The sequence below is a fragment of the Rhyacophila brunnea genome, unplaced genomic scaffold, assembly GCF_057557595.1.
Source record: "Rhyacophila brunnea isolate RB1 unplaced genomic scaffold, BYU_Rbru_1.0 scaffold_10, whole genome shotgun sequence".
In the NCBI taxonomy this organism is placed as follows: domain Eukaryota; kingdom Metazoa; phylum Arthropoda; class Insecta; order Trichoptera; family Rhyacophilidae; genus Rhyacophila; species Rhyacophila brunnea.
In genome coordinates, this window is record NW_028232752.1 from 42,146,718 (window position 1) to 42,164,825 (window position 18,108).

The 18,108-nt window shown below is 31.1% G+C and overlaps 1 protein-coding gene across 5 annotated transcripts in view; it reads left to right on the forward strand.

Moving 5' to 3' along the window:
* The window catches only part of tmod (tropomodulin), a 175,598-nt gene that overhangs the window by 59,385 nt on the left and 98,105 nt on the right, over positions 1 to 18,108 (forward strand). For 2 of the 5 annotated variants that reach the window (XM_085954756.1, XM_085954730.1), the window contains exon 2: positions 13,865 to 13,932. The exons of the other annotated variants lie outside the window; for them this stretch is intronic. The gene's annotated coding sequence lies outside the window, so the exon portion shown is untranslated. The remainder of the gene's footprint in view (positions 1 to 13,864; positions 13,933 to 18,108) is intronic. 5 annotated transcript variants of the gene reach the window in all.

Consider the following 18,108-nt stretch of genomic DNA (forward strand, 5'->3'; position numbering starts at 1 on the left):
TTATAAATAAACCATATTGAGTACATCCCAAATTATAATAAAAAATAGCAAGCAATGAATTATCTTAGAGAAATAATATAACGGGTATAATGTATTCCGACACAAGAAAAAATGGTATTAATGGCATTAATGCTAATGATTAAATTAGCTACATAGTAAGATAAAAGAAATTCCATGCTTGTGTTATTAACCAAAACAACTTTTTTTGTACAATGAATCACGAATGTTTAGGTAAACAAGTCCTACATATTTATCAAAGTAAAACGTTCAAACTGGTATTATTCCCCATATATTTCCCATTAAATTCTAGCAACACAGAAAATATTAATTAACTATACTAAAAATTACTTAACTATATTAAAATCATTCCCGTATGTTATCAAAATGATATTGTAATAATAAAATAATTTTTTTTTGATCCAGTATTGTTTTGTGAAAAATCAATTGAGCTCCCGCTAACGATTGAACGACTGAACTGCCTACCTAAAAACATTTGTTTATAATAGAATGGAAATCTTTTTTTCGCAACACGTAATGACGTTTAATATGTAAATTGGTATGATATAATGCGATACCGCTGTGAAGTGATGTTGTGATGTTTACTGTACTATAACTAAATGCAGAAATCTCGGTTGGCTGCGTCAATTTAAACTATCGGTGAATACGTAGTAGTAAAAAGTGTTTCCAGTAACTGGATAAATCACTACTTTCTGTACTAAGTGGACAGATCGAACCTATTATTATTTTTATTAATTTGCCTAATCCATTGAACGCTTGGTTTGGTTCAAACACATAGGTATTGAAAACAAAAACATGACAAGACGTGGTGATCCAACTCGCAACCCACGGCATCAGAGGTGGACATCCCGCAATACGCAACCCTGGATCTGGTGATTTATTGAAAAGTAACAAATGCCGTAGGTTTATATATTGTAAGCATGGCCCCCACAAGGGGGGGCTGACAGGGCTCTAGCCTGGGGGCCCAGACTCAGGAAGGCCCGGCGCGACGAGTCGACCAGATAAGTGAGATAAACATAGATCACAAATTTGATCTAACAGTAAAAAAAAGTCATTTTACTACAATGATATCAATAATTAAAAATAATTGGTTGTACGTTGCAATTTTTAACTGTATTTTAATGGATGTACATATTAAAAATACAGAAAATCGCTAAAAATACACCTTAATTTTACTGCGTACACTATTTGGAAAATGCTACTGCAGCGCGTCACACTGCCTTTACTCTTAGCGATAGGTAGGGAGGCCCGCTTCAGGATGTGGGGCCATGATTCTAAGTATATTATATTTTAATGAACAGTTGACGTTTCTACATATTTCATCATGTTTTTACATGCTCCATCAATAATATTTATCTTTTCTATCCATTGATTTTGTTTTGTATTATGAGAATTGAAACTTGACGCACATAAACAATAACAGAAACATTGAAACTTCCAAACCAATTCGCCCCGCACCACATTCGGTCTTAATCGAGCGTATCAAGAGGCTCTATGTTTGGATGTGAAGCGTCAGCATTAATTGTTTTTGGATGGAATGTCTCAAGAACAGACGCTCAAGACTAAGATCACCACGTACTCAAAGTGTGCTTTGACTGAGTTTACAAAGACTTTATATATTAAAAAGTGCCCGTGGGAGAGAGGAGTTTTATTATTAATTAACATGTAATACAAAAAAAAAGTTTAAACAATCCAAACGTACAAAAACTATGTGAAAAAATCTTCTCGTCCGTAATACGACTTAAACGACAGTAAACAATCTCTGTCTTTACTACTAAGTAGAGGTATTGCAATCTACAGAGACATTGTTGTACGCTAAAAACGATTTGCAGTTGTGTTGGTGTTCTTTGGGAGTATTGACACAGGGTATGCATGAAGTATTACGGTAAATAAGCATATTTTTATGACTTATTGTTTTAATAAAATATGGAATAAAAATTCGTACATTAGAACATAGGTACTTACCTATATATTATTTACTTATAGTGATAGTTAACATTGAATGAAAACATCGTGTATTATTATTTATTTAGTTGGGATTGGGAATCCCTGCAACGTATCTTGTTATTTACTTTTGTAACCTACCGGCACTCGGGTGCTTTCTTTTTGCTGTGGTGTGACATTATCGTACTGCCTTAAAGCTATTATACCTAATGATATTATTGATATAAGCTTAATAAGATGCCGCCATATAAAATCCAAAATATTTTGACTAACCTTTGTGTAATACTGAATTGAGCAAACTACGTGTGTTGAATTACATTTTTCTTGTTGGATAATTGATTGTCTCTCGTCGTGTCTATCTATATGATAATGGTATTAACTACACCGTCAGCCGACCTCTTCTTCAAGGAGTGCACTGGAGGGGTATGGCTATAAACTTACTGGTAGTATTTTAGCATATCGTGCAGGTGTTTGATATTAACAATAAAACAAGAGACAAAAAAATAACACATTGATTTTTAAGCGATCCCATTTTATTTTCATTCATAGATAGAATACTTACACTTAGGTAATATTCTATTTCCGAATCCACCGTAAACAATGAACATAGGAAAATTTTAGTGTCGGAATGTATCTGCACTATTTTTAGAATGATGCTATTATTACGGGAATATAATAACTATTTCAAAAACAGTTTCAGATTGTTTTGTGAAAGTGCTGTTAAATTGTATATAATAATAAAACGTTTAAGACCAGTTAATTACTTTACGTCAAAATGTGATCGATGAAATTAACCGTTCTCTTAGCAGGTTTATGCTCTACTTATTTTGTAAATAGATTTTTCTTAAAAGAATATTAATAAAATGTAGGTATTTATAATAATATAATTAAAATGAGTATGTACATACCTAATAATATATTAAATTGGTACATATATTATATTATGTAGCTTAAGCCCATAGTCCTAGTCAGTGGTTTAAAATTCATGGTATCGATCGTTTAAAAAAAATCGTATTTTTGTGCATAAACAACCTCTAACACTTTCGTGGTACTATTTTTAATAATTACAATTATAAAAGTAATAAGCTCACGTTGTCAATTCATAATATATATTATAATACTCATTAAGTATGTATCCTTTCAGGGATGCAATTTCTGAGAAATACGTATCCCTGAACATTAAGAAAAGCCTTCAAAAACAGAATTCACTCAATAGTCAATAAATTTATGGTATCCAACTATCTTATAATATATCGATTGATGAACTTAGAATCACTTGGCGTTATTTACTAAAAAAATTAAGCTGCAATATTGTTTTAGATTAAAAAAAAACATTGCCATATTCGAGGAGTACCTAAATGAAAGAAACAGCGCCAGTTTTCTGTTCGGTGTTTTGGTTCTAGGCGCTTTAATGGGAACGTGCTAAATATTTAGTTACTATTTTAAATAATTGAGTAGTAGAGCTTAAAATATTGAAGATATTAATTTAAATCATCTGGGTCTCCTTTCTTATGAATGCTGATGATCAAAGCATTCTCCCAGGGCTCCAAAACATTCTCTTCATGCAGGCAGGTTGTGGTTGTGAATATCCGTGTAAGCACTTCTTTCATAGTGTTACCGGATATCTTGATACTTTGAATTATTAGTCCATTTTATAATTAAGTGTTTTCAAGTGTCGTATTAGTCTAATTTTATATAAATTTACTCATAATGAAGTAAACAACTATATATGCATTATGATATTACTAGTAGTGACTGGGAAACACCGCAGTATTTCGATATTGCCATTTTTATATGAAATGAATTAATTTATATAATCATACTTTTCAATGTTAGCTACCCATAGTTTGGATATTATCTTCTCGTAAATTAATTAGTAGAAGACGTATCGCTTATCTAATTTTAATAATATGTCAAGGAAAATAATTTGCTATTGTATTAATTCTACTCAACGAGATTCAATTGGCACAGTGTGCAATGGTGCTATCGGCTTTCATGAGAATTGTTCTAACTGATTGGCATCGATTAGTATTGAAGCATATTTAAATATTAGATTCGATATGTAGATCGCTTTTTTTCTTTCATTTATCATATACAAATGCATAGCATTGAGTACTTCATTGATGTAGGTTGTTTTTACGAAGCGAATAATTTTTAATCACCAATAAATATTTCATTTGGATGAAATTTCGACCCAACTAAAAATTGAACCACCAATTTTTGACCAAATTTGATATACCCACGATTAGATGTATCGTCTGTTAACAGAAAAATATTCTATAAACATTTGTGAATACTAATTTTCGTATTCCTACCTAAGTTAAACATCTGTATTCTCCAAAATACACCGTCGCACAAGAGGCGTGTGTAACACGATGCTGGCAGTTGTGCGGTTTACATATTTAATATTACTTAGCTATAATATATATTTAGCGTTACATTTCAATGTGATGTTGTCAAAATGCTGTTGATTAATAATAAAAATATTAATATACCAATGCGTCGAACTATAGGATTTTCCCATATAGTATGCTGAGCCAGTCCGTATCTGGAAATTTGTACGTAAACAGTTCACCGCAGGACACTTATTCGTACGCCGCAGTACGTAAAACATGAGTTCGTGTAACATTTAATCAAATGACGAGTTCTTCGTTGAACAATTCACCGTGGAGTATATTTGTACATATGCTACAACATGTGGCGAATTTTATGAGATGTCTTTACTAGGTTAGGTTAGGTTAGGTTTGGTTAGGTTAGGTTAGGTTAGGTAAGGTTAGGTTAGGTTAGGTTAGTAATTAGAACAGTACTATTTGCAAACTATCGCATTATTTTCTAAGATACGTACAAATGCATTCCACAGTGAAATGTTCAACGAAGAACTCGTCATTTGATAAAATGTTATACGAACTCATGTTTCACGTACTGCGGCGCACGAATAAGTGTCCCACGATGAACTGCATACGTACAACTTACATGTAATCAACTAGTATAACTGGTCCGAGTATTCTTCGCAGAAATTCGTCGTCGAATTCATGCGCAGCCCTTCTTTGTTTCTGCGCCAGAATAGCCCATACATTAATATTGGTTTCAGGTTTCAGTTTTGGAGGTATCTGTAATTTTTATTTCTTGGATTTAAAGAAGATAGGTACATTTATATTGAAGTAAAAATTACTTACGTTATACATTTTAAATGTGGAGATAAGAGATAAAAACATGGAATGTCACGTAAATTTTTCAATAAAACATCTTACCACGGATAACTCTCCGCAAAATATCACGGCTACCATATCGAGAAGTGAAAATAAACAATGACATCTGAAAATAGCTAAACGTACAACGCCAGTGACTTTTTTGAATGTTACAGTTTATTTAATCAGTGTATAAGATTCTGTAGGTTTTTACAAAAACATTAATAAAATAGGTAAACTAAAATAAATACATATTTTTTTTATCATAATAGGTACCCACAGAAGATTTCTGTTGTAGTTTTTAGATTTTTATAAATTTAATGTAAGTAGATGCAATTGATAATACCTCGGCTTCTTTTCGAAGCATATTTCGGTCTGACTCAGGGTTGGCGAACCTTTTTCCGTACGCGTGCCAAAATTTTCAAAATATTATTTTTCAACTGTATGACTTGCTGAGAGTGGGGAAAAATAGTTTTTAAAAATTCTATTAAAAAAATGATGATGTTCTAGATACAACTCACGTATTGCTTTATTACTTTTTTCAATTACGCTATACATTTAGGTCCACCAATTATGAAACTGTCTGCCAGAATTACTACTACCAGCTTCACCAAGTTTTTGTTTCTTATTTGGTGCAGTCATTTGTGTGGGTAGAAATGAAATTGTTTGTCTATGTATTACTTAGTTTAGTTTTTTTACGCACTTATTGCCATCAGAATTGCTCCAATTAGATGAGGCTCTCTCTCTCTCTCTCTCTCTCTCGCTACAGTGGTCCAGGGCTCGAAATGGACCGGAACGCACCAGAGCGCCGTTTCGGTTCATAAAATCTCCAAAATTATTGCTCCGTCTCGTGGAAATATTAATTTGACCGCCTGAGCTATATATGTCATATAATAAAAAAACTAACAGACTTATTTTTATAAAATACATATACAATTAGATAACAACGTTAATATTTTCATAAAATTATCGAGCGCTCCGGTTCGTAAAATTTTCCATTTCGAGCGCTGCAGTGGTCTCAAGCCTTGTAAATCGATCAAAATTAGAGGTTCGCGGCTCGGCATTCCCCGCCGCCTGATGAGGTTAGTACGATAATATTATACGTGACGCCAAAAGTCTAAGGACCGACCTATACAATTACATATTTACATTAAACGTAATGCTTATTGTTGAAGAGTATTTGCCTGCTATTTTTTATACAATGCGATCTGTCATTTATTATTATTATTGGTATTTTTTTCTCTCTTCAAACGCGTGCCATGCAAAGTCATCTCGCGTGCTATAGGTTCGCCACCACCGATCTAACTGTAATCATCTGTGAAGGAAATTAACTTTTAGGTACCTAAGTACCGATCTCATAATTGGATTTTTGTGTCATAAATATTTCGTTTTCTGCGTGTAATAAATAATTTTATTTACAGTTACTACTGGATCATTGAACCAACTCTCACTTCATGTCAATGTGCCTACGAAGCGGTACTCAGAATGCTCTGATGCATGTTAAATTCTTTAAAATACTTGATATTGTAGTAATAACTATTACGGATATGCATTGACAGTAGATAAACGGTACTAGGAAGTTAGAAACATCAGCATATATCGGTACAGTATGAAAGAACGCGTTGTTTTGATAAAATAATATACGAGTACCTACCTATGCTTCGATTCGATATAGGTAATACTTTGTTTCTAGCAACTTACTAAAACTTATCGATTATCACTTATATTTAAATCGCAATTAATGTAAAATGGACTAATATATTGTTTTATTTATTGTCCAAAACTTACGAAACTACTTCGGTTATGAAGGTTTTTTTGTCAATCATTAGAACAGTAAAAGTTTTTGGACACTGATCCGTGAAGCTGTCCCCAAGAGACGATAATAATTTTATCAAGTTTTTTTATCGGTAGAACCATACAATTTTCATTTATTTATATTGCACTTGTTGTCAATTTTGGGATTGGGGTAGTTGAAGTCGTTTGATATGAACCCACTGCCCATTGAACAAAAGTTGAGTGTCATGGCTTCTAAGTCTGCGTACTTTACACATAAGTAAACACATAACAATGCAAATATTATATATTAACATTATGTACCTACCTATATTGTCGATTTTCGCCGACTTTCATCTCAGACAGCTTTTCAATGACTCTCCTAATTATATTAAATAGTCTTAGTGATATAAAAAAATATATAATTTCTGTTATCTACAAGTTCTTTTTTTTTTAAAACAATAGCTTCCTATTATTAAGGAGTAACACACTTGAATTCACTAGGTACCTACTAAAGTTTGCGTGGTCATATCAATACGAACATGTGTTTTATTTATGTTACATACATATGGCTTGATTTTGACAGTATAACCGCCAAAATCCGTTGACCGTGTGCCACATTACTATCTTGATGATAGTATACATAGTCACGTTTTAATAATATAGTAAAATAGTAAACAGCAGTCCGTTAAATAAATAAAAGTAATGTTGTACGCAATACTTAATTAAAATAATAATTGAACACATTAAATGACGAATTAGTTTGAATTAAAAATACACGATTAAACATGAATAAGTACATGATTGTTGATTACGGAGAAATACATTTACAACCACCATATTATAATAATTTTCATTATTAATATATTACTTTGTGCCACTTTTGAACGTCAATATACCTACAATGAGTATTGACTTATTGAGTACATATAATATAAAACAATAATGTATTTGACAGTTAACAGTTAGTTTTTGTATTCAAGAAGGTATTATAAAAGTTTCATAGGTATTTTAAAGTAGCTACTCGCATTTGTCATAATATAATGACACACAGATCATTATTTCAATTTATAGTTTACCACCACGATTCATCCAGTAACTATTTTAATTTAAATAAATATAAAACTCGTTAAATTATCTTAAAAATATAGTAAATTATGGTATTACAACATACCAACTGTATTATATTATGGTAGGTAGGTATTGCTTATTAGAATTATTATTATTATTATTTATTGTTTCATTTTATATTACAAATACTCAGAATCCACAGAGAAATAAAGGTCTCACCCAGGTCCTATTAATTCTATCCGTATATAACTATTTATTGCGACATATTTATACCAAAATGAAGCATTAGATAGCAAAAGGAGTGATGTGACTGTTTCATGACTCCTGGGTCATGTCGTCTGGCCAAATTTACCAAACCGCTCATAAAGTGAAATAGATTCAGAATAATTTCGATTAGTTATTAAAAAAACATAATACAGTTGTTACTAATATTCGTATAATCTGTAGTTAAGTGCTCGAAATAGAAAATTTTTCGAACCGGAACGCTCAATATTTGTTCAAAAAATATGTGCAATATTCGATATAATAACTGTAATACAAAAATATATCAGTTTTACATAATGTACTTTGTAAAACATTTTCATCACCACATTCGCCCGAATCAGTAATCTGTTGTTTGTGACATCAAAATATATAATAATATAAGTTTACGAAATCGTTTACAAAATCATAACATTAATATACAAATATAAATATCTAAATGTATATGAATGTAATTGGAGTAGGAAACATAAAAATACATGAAATAATGGACAAACCAATACAATTTCCCATTGGTTTCGTCTGTAATTTGAATAAATTATAAATGTATAACTAAGTGTAGATGGAAACATGAGTAAAGATACCTTGTCGTAATTGATTTTTGGGTTTTTACCAAGTGTACTTCTTCCTTCTTTCCTCGATATGTTATAATATAATTATTATGTTTGATTATGATATTATGATATCTCTTGATAATGGCCTCTGCACTGCAACTAGCCCGAAACGTCAAGGAACGAAGGAAGAAGTCCATGCGGCATTTTAAGCTTAGTATTAAAAACGTGAAAACACGCGCGTTAACATGATCTTACTCCATATTTCATTTATCGTTTGTCATTTTATGGCTACGGCCGTATGTTGTAGCTTAGCTACTGGGAAATGCCAATAGAAATGGCGTATTTCAAAAAAATACTACCTTATTATAAAGCAAACATTATTTGTAGAATGTTTATCACATTTGAATGGTCAAAGACATAGCTTATAATCAGTATCTTTAAAATTATCTTTAAACGTGTAAATCTTGCCGATTTTTTGAATAATAAAATGCCTAATTCTTATCAAATTTGGGATCACAGAGATTATCAATATAATTTTTTATTGTAAATATTTCACTATAATAATGTCGACATAAATTTTACTAATGGTTTTATAAATGCTTTTAAAATTTAATAAATATAAAAAAATCTTAACACCATTTCACATGGACGTACTGAAATATGACTATATTCTAAAACATTAGAGCGAGAGGTTTAAAAGAATACTATTTTATGTAATAAAAATACTTTATGCAGTCATCAAATGTTTAAAATAAATATAAAGGATAATAAGGCTTTACAATTATTTAAATAGATTACCTACAACGTTTAAGGAATGTCCAGGATCATGCTTTGAAAATAGCATAAAAGCTCCATTTTGACGTACGCTGAGCATGTGGGCCGTTAAGCTTAGTATTAAAATCGTGAAAATTTTAGAAGGCATAGCCATAACTAAGATAATTTTTAAATAATAATAAAAAACTATTTTCATTAATAATTTGATTATAATATAATATACCAATATACACCTACCTGCAATGGTTTTATGAGTGCCAAATACATTTTCCATTGTATATATTACACCTAGCTCGATGCATTTCTAAGAAAAAAATTTTAACTTGGCTAATTGTGGCACCCATTTACATCGACATATTATGTAGACACAATAATCAGGGATTTTCAACCAGTAAAATTATTGTTTAATAGGAAGATAATTATTTTATTATGTTTAAAAATATTTTGAACCGGAACGCCATATCCTCCTCGAGAATTTTACGAGACATCTTGCTATCTTCTAGGATTCCACGAGACGTAACGGTATTCTCGAGGAATTCACGAACCGGAACAGCGCTCCAGGGCGTTCTGCTCCATTCCGAGCGCTGCTGTAGTATAATAATATCGTTTTTCATTCCATTTGTCACACATGCGTATATATATAAGTACAACATGTTATCTATGTAGTTAGCAGCCTATGTAGTATAGATAGATGGATAATTACCATTTTTAATATAGAAATTTAATGACACAACTTGAATAAATGAGTGATTATATAGTTCGTGGTTGATTAATCACATAACAACTTTCTCAAATAGAAGTGGACCTCTTTATAATATGAAATAAACAATTTCTTGTCACTATACAAATTCCAATTATTTCAGTTCAATGAAACGATATAATACTTGTACAAAGTTAGTTATAAAAAAACGACAATAATGTATGTAACTAATTGCTATCTGTTTTTCTTTTACTGTGTTAACCATGAGTTAATCGCAATAACGATGCATTTATTTAACTATTGAATATTTATTTTAATAAAACTGGGAGTAAATTACTTTGCTGTAAATGTGTTGAATTTCGTGACTGAATCTGTATTTATATTAGATCGTTCAATGAAATTGACAATTTTTTGTGAAGCAGGCCTTGATTAATACCTAATCTGCGTAGGTATTTGCAGTTATTCTAGAGTCTCGACAAAAAATGTACAATACTGTTAATTGAAATAAAAGGAAATTCAAATAAAATAGTAGTATAGCCGCGTAAAATAGATTTGAATTCTAATGGATGAAAGTTTATAATATTCAATTGAAATTCCTATGGAATAGTATAACACATTATTATCGATTACAATTTAAATCACTATACTCAGTCAAAAGTATTACTTTTACATAAATTTCACTTACATAACTGTACAATAATGTAGCCACTTTCTTCCGTTCTTGCCAGACCTTGAAATTGTTTACTACATGATGTAAAATATGTTGGTATAAAACTTTTATATGTTAAAAAAAAATAAAATAGATAAATTTAATAAAAGATGTCATGGTAAACGAATAATTTCAAAACGTATAAAATCACAATCGGATTGAAAGTAGGACGGAGTAGGGAATAAATAGTAATTTAAGATTTTAAAATAGTATCGTTTAAAGATATTATGGTATATAAATAATATCAATATCATAGAAATCAATTAAATTGATGGAAAGTATTTTACACAATACTAAACTGTTATACTGTTGACTTGTTAATACTGTTAAATAATAAACTTTCCGTACATTTTTTTCCTATACTTAAATAAATATATACCATTCTAGGCGTGGCGAACCTTTTTATGCATGTTATTATGTGTTATGCATATGTGTGTTTTTTTTCTTTAAAAAAAAATCTGTTTCGCCCATTTTAAACCTAAGAATTTGAGAAATTCCGGTCCCAATGAATTAGTCGAAAAAAACAGTTTTTAAGAATTCTATTTAAAAATTATGATGTTCTAGATACCACTCATAGAAGATAGCACACATATAATATACAGCTTTATTAGTTTTTTCAATTACGCCATACATTTCGGTCCACCAATTTTGAAACTGTCTGCCGGAATTACTACTACTAGGTTCACCAAGATTTTGTTTCTTATTTGGTGCAGCCATTTTTTGTGGATAGAAATGAAATTGTTTGTTAATGTATCACTTAGTTTAGTTTTACGCACTAATTGCCATTAGAAGTGCTCCGAACAGATGAGGCGTTCTCTCGCTACAGTGGTCTCAAGCCTTGTAAATCTATCAAAATTAGAGGTTCGCGGCTCGGCATTCCCCGTCGCCTGATGAGGTTAGTACGATAATATTAAATGTGACGCCAAAAGTCTAAGGACCGACCTATACAATTGCATACAATTGCATATTTACATTAAACGTAATACTTATTCTTGAAGAGTATTTGCCTGCTATTTTTTATACAATGCGATCTGTCATTTATTATTATAATGTTATAATTACATCTCACAATAAAGAGGAAAAATAAAAATCATAAACAATTTTATACAGTAAAATAAAGTTTCATAAACAAAATGCGCAACACATCATTGAAAATGTCTATATCTCTATACGGTGCCTGATAGGCTTGACTCGAGGAAACAGTTCTGACCCAAAATAGGTCATGGCTGCGACCTCGTAGGTAATTGACAGGCGCAAATAAATCTAAATTCTTTAGGATGCCAGTATTGGAAACCATTTCTCGTGATAGCAGGCAAAAATGTCTCAAGAGCAGGAGTGACCTACGAGATTCAAGAGAGTGAAAAGTGAATGTGACTTGCCGAAAGGCAGTCGGAAAGTAATCGTTTGACGAATTATTGAAATGAAAATAATTATATGTCGTAAAATTAAGACAACGAAAAAATTTCTTCTGGACGCGCTTTAATATAAGCTTGTAGGAAACTTCATAATTACTCCAGATAATAGAGCCATATTCAAGTATACTACGCACTAACGAAACGTAGAGTATACGTATTAGATTTGGATTCTTGAATGGTTTGGCTTATCGCATTTTGAATCCTAGAAGTCTACTTGCACGTAACGCTGTAGAAGTTATATGCGAGTAGAAAGATAGCGAAGAGTCAAAAATTATGCCAAGATCTTTCGCCTCAGATTGGCGCTTTAATTAAATTTTGGACATTATATAATTATATTTAATCGGGGTTCTTGGCCTAGACCAAATACTACACACCACCGTTACACAAATACCTAATGTATAGATTTTTTTTTGATGATTGAATTTTTATCTTCAGTTCAGTTTTGAAATGTAATCTTCAGAATGTCACAATATAATTCTCCTTAATATAAAGCTATATTCCCTTCTATACTTTTTATGAGAGGAAAATACCCGAAAGCTCATAAAGTATATTTTGGGGATTTGAATGCTTCACATTTGAAATGAGGTCTCTCCCACGCTGTCAATCCGAATGTCTTTCTTTATAATATTAAATACACTCCGGTCGTATTAAATCTATGCGATACAAGGCAGGGTTGTTGGATGAGTACCATAATTTTAATTATAGCATATAATATATATTATCACAAGGCAGTGACATCCCTAGACAAAATGCCGCCCCATTTTTTTATACAGTATTTTTATCATCCTTTCATGACTCCAATATTTAAGAAATGATTTGTATGGATAAGTTACTAACCAAATATACACCGCTAAATCTAATTTAAATGCCATCTCTACTTCAATAGATAATATTGCGGGTCCACGGTTTCAAATACATTTAAAAATACACCTGACAACTTTCAAAACTCGCGCATGACTGGCAAAAATATTTAGATAAATAAATTAGGTAAGTATGTACCTACCTATAAATCAAATATAATTCGCAAACATGCACGTGTCACTGCTGGTGATCATGGACGTGACGACCAAGGACAACGGAAGTAAACTAGACATCGCGAACACGAAAAAAAAGACAGTTCTGTTAAACTTTTACGTAAAAACTTTTATGTTAATTAATACATTTTGTTTCCAACCAGTGGGCTGATTTTTTTAATGGAAAGATATTTCCGTTATTACTAAGTTTAGGTAGATATTTTCTACATGTTCCTAATGATTATTCTCGATTTGCCGCCCTTCGAATAACTGCCGCCCCCAAGCGACGCTCAATCTGCCTACCCCCACGGGGCGTCGATGTCACAAGGCTGTACAGTCCAGTGTAGATCTTGGCTGCCAAAGATTTTAAATATCAGAAATTGTTTCCATCCCTTTGATGCACATATTAAAAAAATTAATATAATTATTTTTTGTTCTTTTCAGGTGAGATTCATAAATTCTAGAATGAAGTCATAAAAGATTGTCATCAGATGGAGTTCAACTCGTAAAAGGTAGTGTTTAATATAAAGATAGTTTATATTTTCCATGAAGTATTCAACTTTGACATTCATACCCTAACGTCATTCATTGTCTAGAATTTATAACATGGTCCATGAGAATCATTAATAATGTAAGTAGTCCGCATTCATCCGCAAAATGTTATTGGATGACATTTTCCAAATGGAAATAGTTGGCAACCCTGCTCTGATTTTTCGCATTCTTTTTTATCATCGAAATTTTTGTGAACCGTCCAAGTTATCTAAAAGGCAATCAAAATATACCTCTGTTTATGTATATCATACTACGATTATATCTCGCGGATTATTTAATATTATTTAATGCGACATGTTTTTCATTTATTATGTTAGCGTTTATGAAAACACAATAATTAATTTCGTTATTATACTTATATCACCAAAATAATTCTCACTGTGTGAAACCATTAACAACAATGCACATATCAATAATCTTACATACTATTTACAGGTTTTAAAAATAGCTGTGAAACCGTACTTACTAAGTGCTTTAGTCACGGTTAGTTGGTCCTTGTTATTGATGCAGCATAGCAAGTTTTGTTAAAATCTATTATAAGCTTTTTATAGCACATGAATAAATACAGATTCATCAATATACGATATTTTCTTTTATAGTGTTAACTGTCAATTCATGGTGGAACTGCATTGTTTTATTTGATTAATTATTTGTAATTAAATGAAACACAATTTTATAATATCTTCGTCCTCTTCAAGGGGACACTATCGTGAGTTGATAATGTCCCCTTGAAGAGGACGAAACCGGCACAGAATTTAATTAAAAGGTGGAATAAGTATTATAAAATTGTGTTTCATTTAATTACAAATAATTAATCAAATAAATATACGATATGGTAAATGCAATCTGATATAAATTTTCCCTCCTACAGTGCTGTGGAAATTTACCTACCTACTCGTAATAGCCAGTTTTTTTGCTTATATCTAACTAGAGCTCTCGTATCACTTTGCAGGTGTATGGGATGGGGAATTATTGTAATTTAGTTTTAGCATAAATTAATATTTCATTTACACCACGTGGATCTATTACCCTATCTGAGATATTTATATATACCGTATCACTGAATTGAACTTTCATAGTTTCATATAACTGTTTGAAATGATCAATATATACAAAAATATCATTACGTTGTGCTTCAATGGTAATCGTCTCCAATGATGCACATCGGTTTCAGTTCAAACGTCCAATATTAATTTTGTTTAATAAACTACATTTTCTAATATATCTGTAGCTCTATTCTAACTAGTTATCACGGTAACACGTTTGCGTTATATTTTTTTTTTGATCCAAAATAACACGGATATCACTCGGAGCAATTCCATATACAATATGGTTATCTACAATAAATGGTTACACAGTCAAATTGGAGATTCTAATCGGATCCATTTGAAATCAAGTAAAACATTGCCATTGCAGTATGACGTATTTAAAAAGATATTACAGTATCTACTAGTCAACGACACATCAGGCGCTAGTGTCACAATGTTAGTATTAATTTTCAAAATCGCTGCATCTCAATTATTCTTAATAATATGTAATTTTCATACTATATCACTTAAAAATAGTTAATACGGTCATAAGCAGCCGTGTTAACTATTTTTGGTGCGTGACAAAAATGATTTTTGAGTTAAGTTTAATGTTAGAATAGTCCTGCTGACAAATAAAAGGTAACACTCTTAGTACTAATTATCTTTCCAAATTATATATCACTAATAATGGTAAAATTCTGTACCAAAGTATTACAACGCAACGAAGACAATTTGGATAACCAACAAACGTTTCCCTAGTTACACAATTAATAGACTTCACAGCCAAATGACAAGAACTGTCGAATTATATTTAAACTAACTGTATTCTTTTGGCATAATAAAATGTAAATGGAAATCATGTAGAATTTAGACATTCATAATACAGTTCGCTTATTATCAGCACGAGAGTTAATATTTGTACACACATATATTTTTTTTCCATATTATATTGGTGCATGTTGTAGACATTTGATTTATAAATTCGTAGACTCAAATAAATTGAAAAAAAAAATATTTTTGATCTAACCTAGATTTCACTTCATTACCATTTTGTTTGTTTTGATAATAATAATATATAGAAATGAATAATGCACCATTATTGTAATTTATTTTATTGCGTAATGTTTTTCAAGGTTTGCTTAATTATTATATAATTGACATGTAAATTGGTAAATATTATAATTACCTATATGTTATGTGCCATTCAAATTTGTACCGTTAGTTAGTCACCCAGCGGGTTCGAGCGGCTGAAACATGTCGCATCTTGTTCATTTCTTTTGTTTGTTTTCATTGTTTCCTTCCTAGAAGTATTCCAGAATAACAAACCACTCGACAGCTGGACGTCTCACAAGAAGGACGCATTTGTGTACCTTGTAATTTTGTGTACCTTGTAATATTCAACATTATATTAGTTTACCAGAAATAATAATTGTATGTGATTTTGTGTTATAAATCGGGAATAAAAGAAACGTTAAATATAATTAATAATATCTTTTAATTAAAACCAACCCATAACATAAAATTGGTGTCAGGAAGTGTGGATAAAGCTAAAATAACGTGAAATAAATTAACGGTGAATTCAAATTCTTTAAAAATAGCAAGAATCCTAAAAATAAAACACATAATAATATTACGTATAAACTAATTGTTTTTTTAAAGTACATCGTTGTGAAAAACGAACGGAAATTAAAAATCTATTTAATAATATAAAGTTGTATATTCTCCTAAATCATCAAAATCATTAAAGCAAGAGTCTTCAAATATCTTCAAATTCCTAAATTCGACGAATAATCTCCAATTCTCCAATTCTTCAAAATCAAAACTCGAATTCTACAAGCTCCAACTTCAAATCTTCAAGCTCCAGCTTCATATTCTCAAGCTACAGCTTCATAATCTTCAAGCTACAGCTTCATATTCTTCAAGCGTCCATCAGATCTTCAAATCTCCAATATCATCAAGACATAATCTCCGAGTGTCAAGTGCTTAGTGTATATAACAGTGACAGTGTAAAGTGTAGGTATTTATTCTCCACAACAGAACGGTAAATTAATTATTCATTCATTTATATGAAAATTATCAATAACTACAATAATACTATGTCGTCACTAAGCTTAGATACCCTGATGAAATTTATTTCAACCTTCGATGGAGAAAGGAAAAATCTATACCCATTTCTTAATGACTGTGATACGGCTATTGAAATATGTCCGAATGAATTAAAACCCGTCCTGTTAAAATACATGATTCACTGCGTAGTAGGCAACGCCAAATATACAATTTCGAATTATAAATTTGAATCTTATGACAATTTCAAATCTTTTCTAAATACTACTTACGGTGAAAATAAACATACGTCTCAATTAGAATTAGAACTCAGAAATTGCAAACAGGATTATAAAGAACCTATTATCAAATTTATTCAGCGTGTAGAGAATTGCAGAAATAACCTCATCAATGCAATCAGACTTATACATAAAAATGACGACGAGTTAAAAGGTCGGATTAAACAAATCGAGGATAGTGCTCTAAATACCTTCATGCTAGGAATCCATCCTCAAACGTCTATGGTAGTTCGATTGTCTAAGCCAACAACATTAACAGAAGCAGCAAACGTGGCTATAGACGAGGATAAAATTTTAAATGATTTCAAAGGTATGCACATAAACTATAAAAATAATAATCATAATCAGTCACATCATTTCAATTACAACAATCAAAATATAAATCAGTTCAAAACTTCAGTAAATAAAGTGTGCAGGTATTGCAAAAAATCAGGACACTTAATCGAAGAGTGCAGAAAACGACAGTACAATAATCGTTTTAAAAATAATTCGAATCCTTCTCAGCTTCAAACTAATCAAACAAATCCAAATGTTTCTTTCGATCAATCTCCGCAAAATTCACAAAATTCGCAAAATTATCCAAACACTTTAAACTTCCAGCACTCCAGGAGACCTGCCTCCTCCCGGAACGTGCAAAGCATTCAGGCAGAATATTTTCATTAGAACCAAGTACAGCGTATGTTGAATTTCCATATACAGAAAAAAAAAATCTAAAATTATTGATTGATACTGGCGCCGACATCTCATTAGTAAAAATAAGTTCCCT